General features: G+C 43.9%; 1 protein-coding gene across 2 annotated transcripts in view; it reads right to left on the bottom strand.

The window, feature by feature from the left end:
• The window catches only part of LOC112255864 (synaptopodin), a 71,002-nt gene that overhangs the window by 16,054 nt on the left and 43,501 nt on the right, over window positions 1-11,447 (bottom strand). The window lies entirely within an intron of this gene.

The following is an 11,447-nucleotide window of genomic DNA, read 5'->3' as shown; positions in this document are numbered from 1 at the left end:
CTAACTAACAACTATTATAGGAAAGACCTCTGTTAAAAAAAGTCTTGCCTCAAAAATTAGCTTAAATGGGTAAGTCAATCTTAGATGTTAAGTCCCCTATTTGAGTGGTTCTGGACTGGTTCTGACATGGCTCCTGAGTGGCGCAGCTGTCTAAGGCACTGCATCTTAGTGCTAGAGGTGTCACTACAGACACCCTGGTTTGATTCCAGGCTGTATCACAACCGGCTGTATCACAACCGGCTGTGATTGAGAGTCCCATGGGGCGGTGCACAATTGGCCCAGTGTCGTCCGGGTTTGGCCGGTGGTAGGCCGTCATTGTAAATAAGAAATTGTTCTTAACTGACTTGCCTAGTTAAATGAAGGTTAAATGTAAAAATAAAAATAGGAGCTTGTAAATATTCAAACTAACGTGAACCATCGACAACAAGGTCTTAACAAGTTTGAGGAGGTATATACACAATGCCTTAACAAAGTATTCATACCCCTTGACTTATTCCACATTTAGTTGTGTTACAGCCTTGAATTCATAATGAATTAAATATGACATTTTAATCACCCATCTACACACAATACCACATAATGACAAAGTTAAAACATTTATCGAAAAATTAAATACAGAAATATTTCATTTACACAAGTATTCACAACCCTGAGTCAATACATGTTAGAATCACCTAATCAATACAGCGATTACAGCTGTAAGACTTTCTGGGTAATTATCTAAGTGCTTTGCATACCTGGATTGTACAATATCTGCACATTATGCTTTTCAAAATTCTTCAAGCTCTGTCAAGTTGGTTGTTGATCATTGCTAGTCAGCCATTTTCTAATCCGATTTCGGTCAAACTGTAACTAGGTCACTCAGGAACCTTTAATGTCATCTTGGTAAGCAACTCCATTGTATATTGTGCCTTGTGTTATAGGTTATTGTCCTGCTAAAAGGTGAATTTAACCAGTGTTTGATGGAAGCAGACTGAACCAGGTTGTACTCAAAAATGTTGCCTGTGCTTAGCTTTTTCTATCCTAAAAAAACTCCCTAGTACTTGTCAATGACAGGCATACCCATAACATGATGCAGCCACCACCATGCTTGAAAAAATATGAAGAGTGATACTTCAGTGTAATTAATAACTTCATCATGCCCAAAGAGATTTTCAATGTGTGTTTTTTTTTACCCATCTACCAAGAGGTGCCCTTCTTTGTGAGACATTGGAAAACCTCTCTGGTCTTTGTGGTTGAAATTCACTGCTTGACTGAGGGACCTTACAGATAATTGTATGTGTGGGGTAAATAGATAACGTAGTCATTCTAAAATCATGTTCAACACTAATATTGCACAAAAAGTGAGTCCATGCTACTTTTTTTGTGGTACTTTTTACTAATTTTTCTCCCCAATTGGTAGTTGCAGTCTTGTCCCATTGCTGCAACTCCCTTACGGATTCGGGAGAGGTGAAGTTCGAAAGCCATGTGTCCTCCTAAACACAATCCTGCCAAGCCCTACACAATTGAGATGGTTTGGGATGAGTTGGACCGCAAAGTGAAGGAAAAGCAGCCAACAAGTTCTCAGCATATGTGGTAACTCCTTAAAACTCCTAAAAACTGATTCCAGGTGAAGCTGGTTGAGAGAATGCCAAGAGTGTGCAAAGCTGTCATCAAGGTAAAAGGTGGCTACATTGAAGAATCTCAAATATAAAATATATTTTGGTTTGTTTAACACTTTTTTGGTTACTACACGATTCCATATGTGTTATTTCATAGTTTGATATATTCACTATTACTCTACAATGTAGAAAATAGTAAAAAATAAAGAAAAACCCTTGATTGAGTAGGTGTGTCCAAACCGTTGACTGGTACTGTACGTCACAGAAGACTGAAAATATAACAAAACTGTTTGACATAGAAACACAGGAATTCCAGATTTTTCAGAAGAAAAAAATTTAAAAAAGTTTATTAATTATGAAATTATGAAAAATATAACATTCCATCCATGGGGCCACTAGGCCATTTGACTTCAGGAAAGGGCTACAGGCCCAGTGCAATAAAAAAAACGTGATTTTCCTGTGTTTTATATATATTTCCACACATCAATTATGATAATGCCCTTTAAGTGTAAGAACTGTTTGAAAAGACTGCCTAAAATTTCTGCCCGTTTTGGTTGGATGGAGCTTTGGCCTTTCCATGGTGACATCACCATGCTTAGTTTATAGAACAAAAACAAAGAGTTCCAAACCTCTCTGCTAATTAACAAGCTAGTTTTAAAATGTACCCTCCCCTCTCAGACCATTTCCAGACAGTCCTAGCCAACTTATTGCCTGAGAAATTGCTCTTTGCTAAGAAGCTATTTTTTGCTGCTTCTTTTTTTTTTACAATTCCATTGAAAACAATTACAGTAAGGTACTTCATTTGTATCCACATTTTTTTTAATATGGAGATGAAATTGGCTGGATTGGACCTTTGACCTCTATAGGATGGGTGTCCCTAAACTGGGACGGTTGTTGCTAACGTGCGCTAATGTGACTTGAATGACGTCGTATACAACAGCCAAATTTCCGGGACTTAGATATGTCTCATATGGGCAGAAAGCTTATATTCTTGTTAATCTAACTGCAGTGTCCAATTAACAGCAGCTGTTACAGTGAACAAATACCATGCTGTTGTTTGAGGAGAGTGGACAACAACAAAACAATTTTATCATGGCAACTGGTTTGATACATTCACCTCTGAAGGTAAATAATGTACCTACATTCAGTGATCTTGCTCTGATTTGTCATCCTGAAGGTCCCAGAGATAAAATGTAGCATAGTTTTGTTTGATAAATGTTCAAATGTAGGAACTGGGGTCTACAGTTTGACCCCACTACTATCTCTGGCTACACACCCACCCCACCTGGCCGTCTAGATGTGTGAAAGTTAGCGTTTAAGCTAATGATCCATCATGTACATTCCTGGGAGTATGTAAGCTTTCATTTTTTTATTACCATTTATTACCATATGTTCTCTACAGTTATGTAATTGAAAATGTATCAATTGCCCTCCCGAGTGGCGCAGTGGTCTAAGGCACTGCATCACAGTGCCAGCTGTGGCCAATAGAGATTCTGGGTTTGAGTCCAGGCTCTGCCGGGAGACCCATGAGGCGGCACACAATTGGCCCAGCATTGTCCGGGTTAAGGGAGGGTTTGGCCGGCAGGGATGTCCTTGTCCCATCGTGCACTAGCGACTCCTGTGGCGGGTTGGTTGCAGTGCATGCTGACACGGTCGCCAGGTGTTTCCTCTGACACACTGGCTTCCGGGTTAGGCGGGCATTGTGTCAAGAAGCAGTACAGCTTGGTTGGGTTGTTTTTTTCGGGGGACGAACGGCTCTTGACCTTCGCCTCTCCCGAGTCCGCACGGGAGTTGCAGCGAGGAGACAAGACTGTAACTACCAATTGGATACCACTAGACTGTAACTACCAATTGGATACCACGAGACTGTAACTACCAATTGGATACCACTAGACTGTAACTACCAATTAGATACCACGAGACTGTAACTACCAATTAGATACCACAAGACTGTAACTACCAATTAGATACCACTAGACTGTAACTACCAACTGGATCCCATGAAACTGGGGAGAAAAAGGGGTAAAAAAAAAATGTTTTAAATGTATAAATAACATGTATCAATTCGGTACATTTGGGCAAACTCCTAGCAGACTTGATACAAATTATTATGCAGTAATGTAATTCTTCACTGGATCCGTCTGAAACTTTGCACACACACTGCTTCCATCTGGTGGCCAAAATCTAAATTACACCTAGACTCCTATCTGTAAGTATGGCCTTTCTCTTGCATTTCAAAGATGATGGAAAAAAATAATGAAATGCGTGTTTTTTGGTTTGTATTATCTTTAACCAGATCTAATGTGTTATATTCTCCTACATTTATTTCACATTTCCAAAAACTTCAAAGTGTTTCCTTTCAAATGGTATCAAGAATATGCATTTCCTTGCTTCAGGTGCTGAGCTACAGGTAGTTTGATTTGAGTACTGTATGTAATTTTAGGTGAAAATGGGGAAAAAAAGGGTAAGATCCTTAAAAGGTTCATGTTTAGCAATGAGGTAGGCATTTCAGACACATCAGCTATTTGTTCAGGAATAAAATAGATTGACTAAGACGACTTGGCACTGTGGCTCAATTCTTTAGACACTGTAAACTACAGTGTTTCTGTTGAAAATGGAGGCTTTGGTTTATTGTCTGAGTTTAAGAGCTCCGTTCAGAGCAAGAGAAAGAATTTCTTCTCTTCCATCTGGTCCCTCACCAAGCATTCCTCAGCAGCCCAGAACATTCCCAGTCAGCAACCCAGATTCCCTATTCCCTACATAGTGCACTACTTTTGACCAGAGTCCTATGTTGCACTGTCTCAAGGAATTGGATAGGGAATAGGATTCTATTTGGGACTAATTGCCTACCTCAGTCAGTTTATAATGTCTTCAAGGCTGTAGATCAACCCTTTATTAATCATGAATAATTTCAGCCACAGGTCTATGTACTGCTCCATTTCAGCCACAGGTCTATGTACTGCTCCATTTCAGCCACAGGTCTATGTACTGCTCCATTTCATCCAAAGCTCTATGTACTGCTCCATTTCAGCCACAGGTCTATGTACTGCTCCATTTCAGCCACAGGTCTATGTACTGCACCATTTCAGCCACAGCTCTATGTTCCTCTCCATTTCAGCCACAGGTCTATGTACTGCTCCATTTCAGCCACAGGTCTATGTACAGAACCATTTCAGCCACAGCTCTATGTTCCTCTCCATTTCAGCCACAGGTCTATGTACTGCTCCATTTCATCCAAAGCTCTATGTTCCTCTCCATTTCATCCACAGCTCTATGTTCCTCTCCATTTCAGCCACAGCTCTATGTTCCTCTCTATTTCAGCCACAGCTCTATGTTCCGAACCATTTCAGCCACAGCTCTATGTACCAAACCATTTCAGCCACAGCTCTATGTACAGAACCATTTCAGCCACAGCTCTATGTTCCTCTCCATTTCAGCCACAGCTCTATGTACAGAACCATTTCAGCCACAGCTCTATGTTCCTCTCCATTTCAGCCACAGCTCTTTGATCCTCTCCATTTCAGCCACAGCTCTATGTTCCTCTCCATTTCAGCCACAGCTCTATGTACAGAACCATTTCAGCTACAGCTCAATGTTCCGAACCATTTCAGCCACAGCTCTATGTACCAAACCATTTCAGCCACAGCTCTATGTACAGAACCATTTCAGCCACAGCTCTATGTTCCTCTCCATTTCAGCCACAGCTCTATGTACAGAACCATTTCAGCCACAGCTCTATGTTCCTCTCCATTTCAGCCACAGCTCTTTGATCCTCTCCATTTCAGCCACAGCTCTTTGATCCTCTCCATTTCAGCCACAGCTCTATGTACCTCTCCATTTCAGCCACAGCTCTATGTACAGAACCATTTCAGCTACAGCTCAATGTTCCTCTCTATTTCAGCCACAGCTCTATGTACAGAACCATTTCAGCCACAGCTCTATGTTCCTCTCCATTTCAGCCACAGCTCTATGTAGAACCATTTCAGCCACAGCTCAATGTTCCAAACCATTTCAGCCACAGCTCTATGTACCAAACCATTTCAGCCACAGCTCTATGTAGAACCATTTCAGCCACAGCTCTATGATCCTCTCCATTTCAGCCACAGCTCTATGTTCCTCTCCATTTCAGCCACAGGTCTATGTACTGCTCCATTTCAGCCACAGGTCTATGTACTGCTCCATTTCAGCCACAGGTCTATGTACAGAACCATTTCAGCCACAGCTCTATGTTCCTCTCCATTTCAGCCACAGGTCTATGTACTGCTCCATTTCATCCAAAGCTCTATGTTCCTCTCCATTTCATCCACAGCTCTATGTTCCTCTCCATTTCAGCCACAGCTCTATGTTCCTCTCTATTTCAGCCACAGCTCTATTTTACAGAACCATTTCAGCCACAGCTCAATGTTCCGAACCATTTCAGCCACAGCTCTATGTACCAAACCATTTCAGCAAAAGCTCTATGTACAGAACCATTTCAGCCACAGCTCTATGTTCCTCTCCATTTCAGCCACAGCTCTATGTACAGAACCATTTCAGCCACAGCTCTATGTTCCTCTCCATTTCAGCCACAGCTCTTTGATCCTCTCCATTTCAGCCACAGCTCTATGTTCCTCTCCATTTCAGCCACAGCTCTATGTACAGAACCATTTCAGCTACAGCTCAATGTTCCGAACCATTTCAGCCACAGCTCTATGTACCAAACCATTTCAGCCACAGCTCTATGTACAGAACCATTTCAGCCACAGCTCTATGTTCCTCTCCATTTCAGCCACAGCTCTATGTACAGAACCATTTCAGCCACAGCTCTATGTTCCTCTCCATTTCAGCCACAGCTCTTTGATCCTCTCCATTTCAGCCACAGCTCAATGTTCCTCTCTATTTCAGCCACAGCTCTATGAACAGAACCATTTCAGCCACAGCTCGATGTTCCTGTCCGTTTCAGCCACAGCTCTATGTTCCTTTCCATTTCAGCCACAGCTCTATGTTCCTCTCCATTTCAGCCACAGCTCTATGTAGAACCATTTCAGCCACAGCTCTATGTACAGAACCATTTCAGCCACAGCTCTATGTACCAAACCATTTCAGCCACAGCTCTTTGATCCTCTCCATTTCAGCCACAGCTCAATGTTCCTCTCTATTTCAGCCACAGCTCTATGAACAGAACCATTTCAGCCACAGCTCGATATTCCTGTCCGTTTCAGCCACAGCTCTATGTTCCTTTCCATTTCAGCCACAGCTCTATGTTCCTCTCCATTTCAGCCACAGCTCTATGTAGAACCATTTCAGCCACAGCTCAATGTTCCAAACCATTTCAGCCACAGCTCTATGTACCAAACCATTTCAGCCACAGCTCTATGTAGAACCATTTAGCCACAGCTCTATGTTCCTCTCCATTTCAGCCACAGCTCTATGTTCCTCTCCATTTCAGCCACAGCTGTATGTTCCTCACCATTTCAGCCACAGCTCTATGTTCCTCTCCATTTCAGCCACAGCTCTATGTTCCTCTCCATTTCAGCCACAGCTCTATGTTCCTCTCCATTTCAGCCACAGCTCTATGTTCCTCTCCATTTCAGCCACAGCTCTATGACCCTCTCCATTTCAGCCTCAGCTCTATGTTCCCCTCCATTTCAGCCACAGCTGTATGTTCCTCTCTATTTCAGCCACAGCTCTATGTACAGAACCATTTCAGCCACAGCTCAATGTTCCGAACCATTTCAGCCACAGCTCAATGTTCCGAACCATTTCAGCCACAGCTCTATGTTCCTCTCTATTTCAGCCACAGCTCTATGTACAGAACCATTTCAGCCACAGCTCAATGTTCCGAACCATTTCAGCCACAGCTCTATGTTCCAAACCATTTCAGCCACAGCTCTATGTACAGAACCATTTCAGCCACAGCTCTATGTTCCTCTCCATTTCAGCCACAGCTCTTTGATCCTTCTCCATTTCAGCCACAGCTCTATGTTCCTCTCCATTTCAGCCACAGCTCTATGTACAGAACCATTTCAGCAACAGCTCAATGTTCCGAACCATTTCAGCCACAGCTCTATGTTCCTCTCCATTTCAGCCACAGCTCTATGTAGAACCATTTCAGCCACAGCTCAATGTTCCAAACCATTTCAGCCACAGCTCAATGTTCCAAACCATTTCAGCCACAGCTCTATGTAGAACCATTTCAGCCACAGCTCTTTGATCCTCTCCATTTCAGCCACAGCTCTATGTTCCTCTCCGTTTCAGCCACAGCTCTATGTACAGAACCATTTTAGCCACAGCTCTATGTTCCTCTCCATTTCAGCCACAGCTCTATGATCCTCTCCATTTCAGCCACAGCTCTATGTTCCTCTCCATTTCAGCCACAGCTCTATGTTCCTCTCCATTTCAGCCACAGCTCTGTGTTCCTCTCCATTTCAGCCACAGCTCTATGTACCTCTCCATTTCAGCCACAGCTCTATGATCCTCTCCATTTCAGCCACAGCTGTATGTTCCTCTCCATTTCAGCCACAGCTGTATGTTCCTCTCCATTTCAGCCACAGCTCTATGTTCCTCTCCATTTCAGCCACAGCTGTATGTTCCTCTCCATTTCAGCCACAACTCTATGTACCTCTCCATTTCATCCACAGCTCTATGTAGAACCATTTCAGCCACAGCTCAATGTTCCAAGCCATTTCAGCCACAGCTCAATGTTCCAAACCATTTCAGCCACAGCTCTATGTAGAACCATTTAGCCACAGCTCTATGATCCTCTCCATTTCAGCCACAGCTCTATGTTCCTCTCCATTTCAGCCACAGCTCTATGTTCCTCTCCATTTCAGCCACAGCTCTATGTTCCTCTCCATTTCAGCCACAGCTCTATGTACCTCTCCATTTCAGCCACAGCTCTATGTACAGAACCATTTCAGCTACAGCTCAATGTTCCGAACCATTTCAGCCACAGCTCTATGTAGAAAACCATTTCAGCCACAGCTTGATGTCCCTCTCCGTTTCAGCCACAGCTCTATGTTCCGAACCATTTCAGCCACAGCTCTATGTACTGCTCCATTTCAGCAACAGCTCTATGTACATTTCAGCCACAGCTCTATGTTCCTCTCTATTTCAGCCACAGGTCTATGTACTGCTCCATTTCAGCCACAGCTCTATGTACTGCTCCATTTCATCAACAGCTCCATGTTCCTCTCCATTTCATCCACAGCTCTATGTTCCTCTCCATTTCAGCCACAGCTCTATGATCCTCTCCATTTCAGCCACAGCTGTATGTTCCTCTCCATTTCAGCCACAGCTCTATGTTCCTCTCCATTTCAGCCACAGCTCTATGTTCCTCTCCATTTCAGCCACAGCTGTATGTTCCTCTCCATTTCAGCCACAACTCTATGTACCTCTCCATTTCATCCACAGCTCTATGTTCCTCTCCATTTCAGCCACAGCTCTATGTTCCTCTCCATTTCAGCCACAGCTCTATGACCCTCTCCATTTCAGCCTCAGCTCTATGTTCCTCTCCATTTCAGCCACAGCTGTATGTTCCTCTCCATTTCATCCACAGCTCTATGTTCCTCTCCATTTCAGCCACAGCTGTATGTTCCTCTCCATTTCAGCCACAACTCTATGTACCTCTCCATTTCAGCCACAGCTCTATGTTCCTCTCTATTTCAGCCACAGCTCTATGTACAGAACCATTTCAGCCACAGCTCAATGTTCCGAACCATTTCAGCCACAGCTCTATGTTCCGAACCATTTCAGCCACAGCTCTATGTACAGAACCATTTCAGCCACAGCTCTATGATCCTCTCCGTTTCAGCCACAGCTCTATGTACAGAACCATTTCAGCCACAGCTCTATGATCCTCTCCATTTCAGCCACAGCTCTATGTTCCTTCCATTTCAGCCACAGCTCTATGATCCTCTCCATTTCAGCCACAGCTCTATGTTCCTCTCCATTTCAGCCACAGCTCTATGAATTTCAAAGCTGATGTCCCTCTCCGTTTCAGCCACAGCTCTATGTTCCTCTCCATTTCAGCCACAGCTCTATGTTCCTCTCCATTTCAGCCACAGCTCTATGTACAGAACCATTTCAGCCACAGCTCTTTGATCCTCTCCATTTCAGCCACAGCTCTATGTTCCTCTCCATTTCAGCCACAGCTCTATGTTCCTCTCCATTTCAGCCACAGCTCTATGTACAGAACCATTTCAGCCACAGCTCTTTGATCCTCTCCATTTCAGCCACAGCTCTATGTTCCTCTCCATTTCAGCCACAGCTCTATGTTCCGAACCATTTCAGGCACAGCTCTATGTACTGCTCCATTTCAGCCACAGCTGTATGTTCCTCTCCATTTCAGCCACAGCTCTATGTTCCTCTCCATTTCAGCCACAGCTGTATGTTCCTCTCCATTTCAGCCACAGCTGTATGTTCCTCTCCATTTCATCCACAGCTCTATGTTCCTCTCCATTTCAGCCACAGCTGTATGTTCCTCTCCATTTCATCCACAGCTCTATGTTCCTCTCCATTTCAGCCACAGCTGTATGTTCCTCTCCATTTCAGCCACAGCTCTGTCCCTCTCCATTTCAGCCACAGCTCTATGTACAGAACCATTTCAGCTACAGCTCAATGTTCCGAACCATTTCAGCCACAGCTCAATGTTCCTCTCCGTTTCAGCCACAGCTCAATGTTCCTCTCCATTTCAGCCACAGCTCTATGGTCCTCTCCATTTCAGCCACAGCTCTATGTCCCTCTCCATTTCAGCCACAGCTCTATGTTCCTCTCCATTTCAGCCACAGCTCTATGTAGAACCATTTCAGCCACAGCTCAATGTTTCGAACCATTTCAGCCACAGCTCTATGTTCCTCCCAATTTCAGCCACAGCTCAATGTTCCGAACCATTTCAGCCACAGCTCAATGTTCCGAACCATTTCAGCCACAGCTCAATGTTCCGAACCATTTCAGCCATCACCAGTATCCTGGTGGGAAGTTGGAAATCCCTTTGCACTGAGGGTTGAATACTTCTCTAAAATATATTTTATGCATTCACTGAATGAAATGTGAGGAAATTGCTCCTGTGTGTGTGTGTGTGTGTGCGCATGTGTGTGGTAAATTGCTGGATAGCCAATCACAAACAATCCTCAGTGACTATTGTAATTGTTAACCACGTAACTTCCGGTGATGCATACCCACACCATGACTATTCTGTTTCCACCCTGAGATCCTGGTTTTAATAGTGGCAGATCTCTAACTGTGCCTCTGACTGTGATTCACTGGAATACAGATCCAACTCTGCTTCTGTCCAGACACTATCACCATCACCGACTGTGATTCACTATTAAAACAACACCCCTTCAACCTCTCTCCACATCATGGCCATCCAGACAGGCAAACCTTCAACCTCTCTTCACACCATGACCATCAAGACAGGCAAACATTCAACCTCTCTTGACACCATGACCATCAAGCCAGGCAAACCTTCAACCTCTCTTCACACCATGACCATCAAGACAGGCAAACATTCAATCTCTCTTGACACCATGACCATCAAGCCAGGCAAACCTTCAACCTCTCTCCACACATGACCATCAAGCCAGGCAAACCTTCAACCTCTCTTCACACCATGACCATCAAGACAGGCAAACATTCAACCTCTCTTGACACCATGACCATCAAGCCAGGCAAACCTTCAACCTCTCTCCACACATGACCATCAAGACAGGTAAACCTTCAACCTCTCTCCACACCATGACCATCAAGACAGGAAAACCTTCAACCTCTCCCCACACCAGGACCATCAAGACAGGCAAACCTTCAACCTCTCTTCACACCATGACCATCAAGACAGGCAAACCTTCAACCTCTCTTGACACCATG

The sequence above is a fragment of the Oncorhynchus tshawytscha genome, linkage group LG08 (assembly GCF_018296145.1).
Source record: "Oncorhynchus tshawytscha isolate Ot180627B linkage group LG08, Otsh_v2.0, whole genome shotgun sequence".
Taxonomy (NCBI): domain Eukaryota; kingdom Metazoa; phylum Chordata; class Actinopteri; order Salmoniformes; family Salmonidae; genus Oncorhynchus; species Oncorhynchus tshawytscha.
The sequence above is the reverse complement of the archived record's forward strand: the minus strand, read 5'-3'. Positions and strand labels throughout refer to the sequence as shown.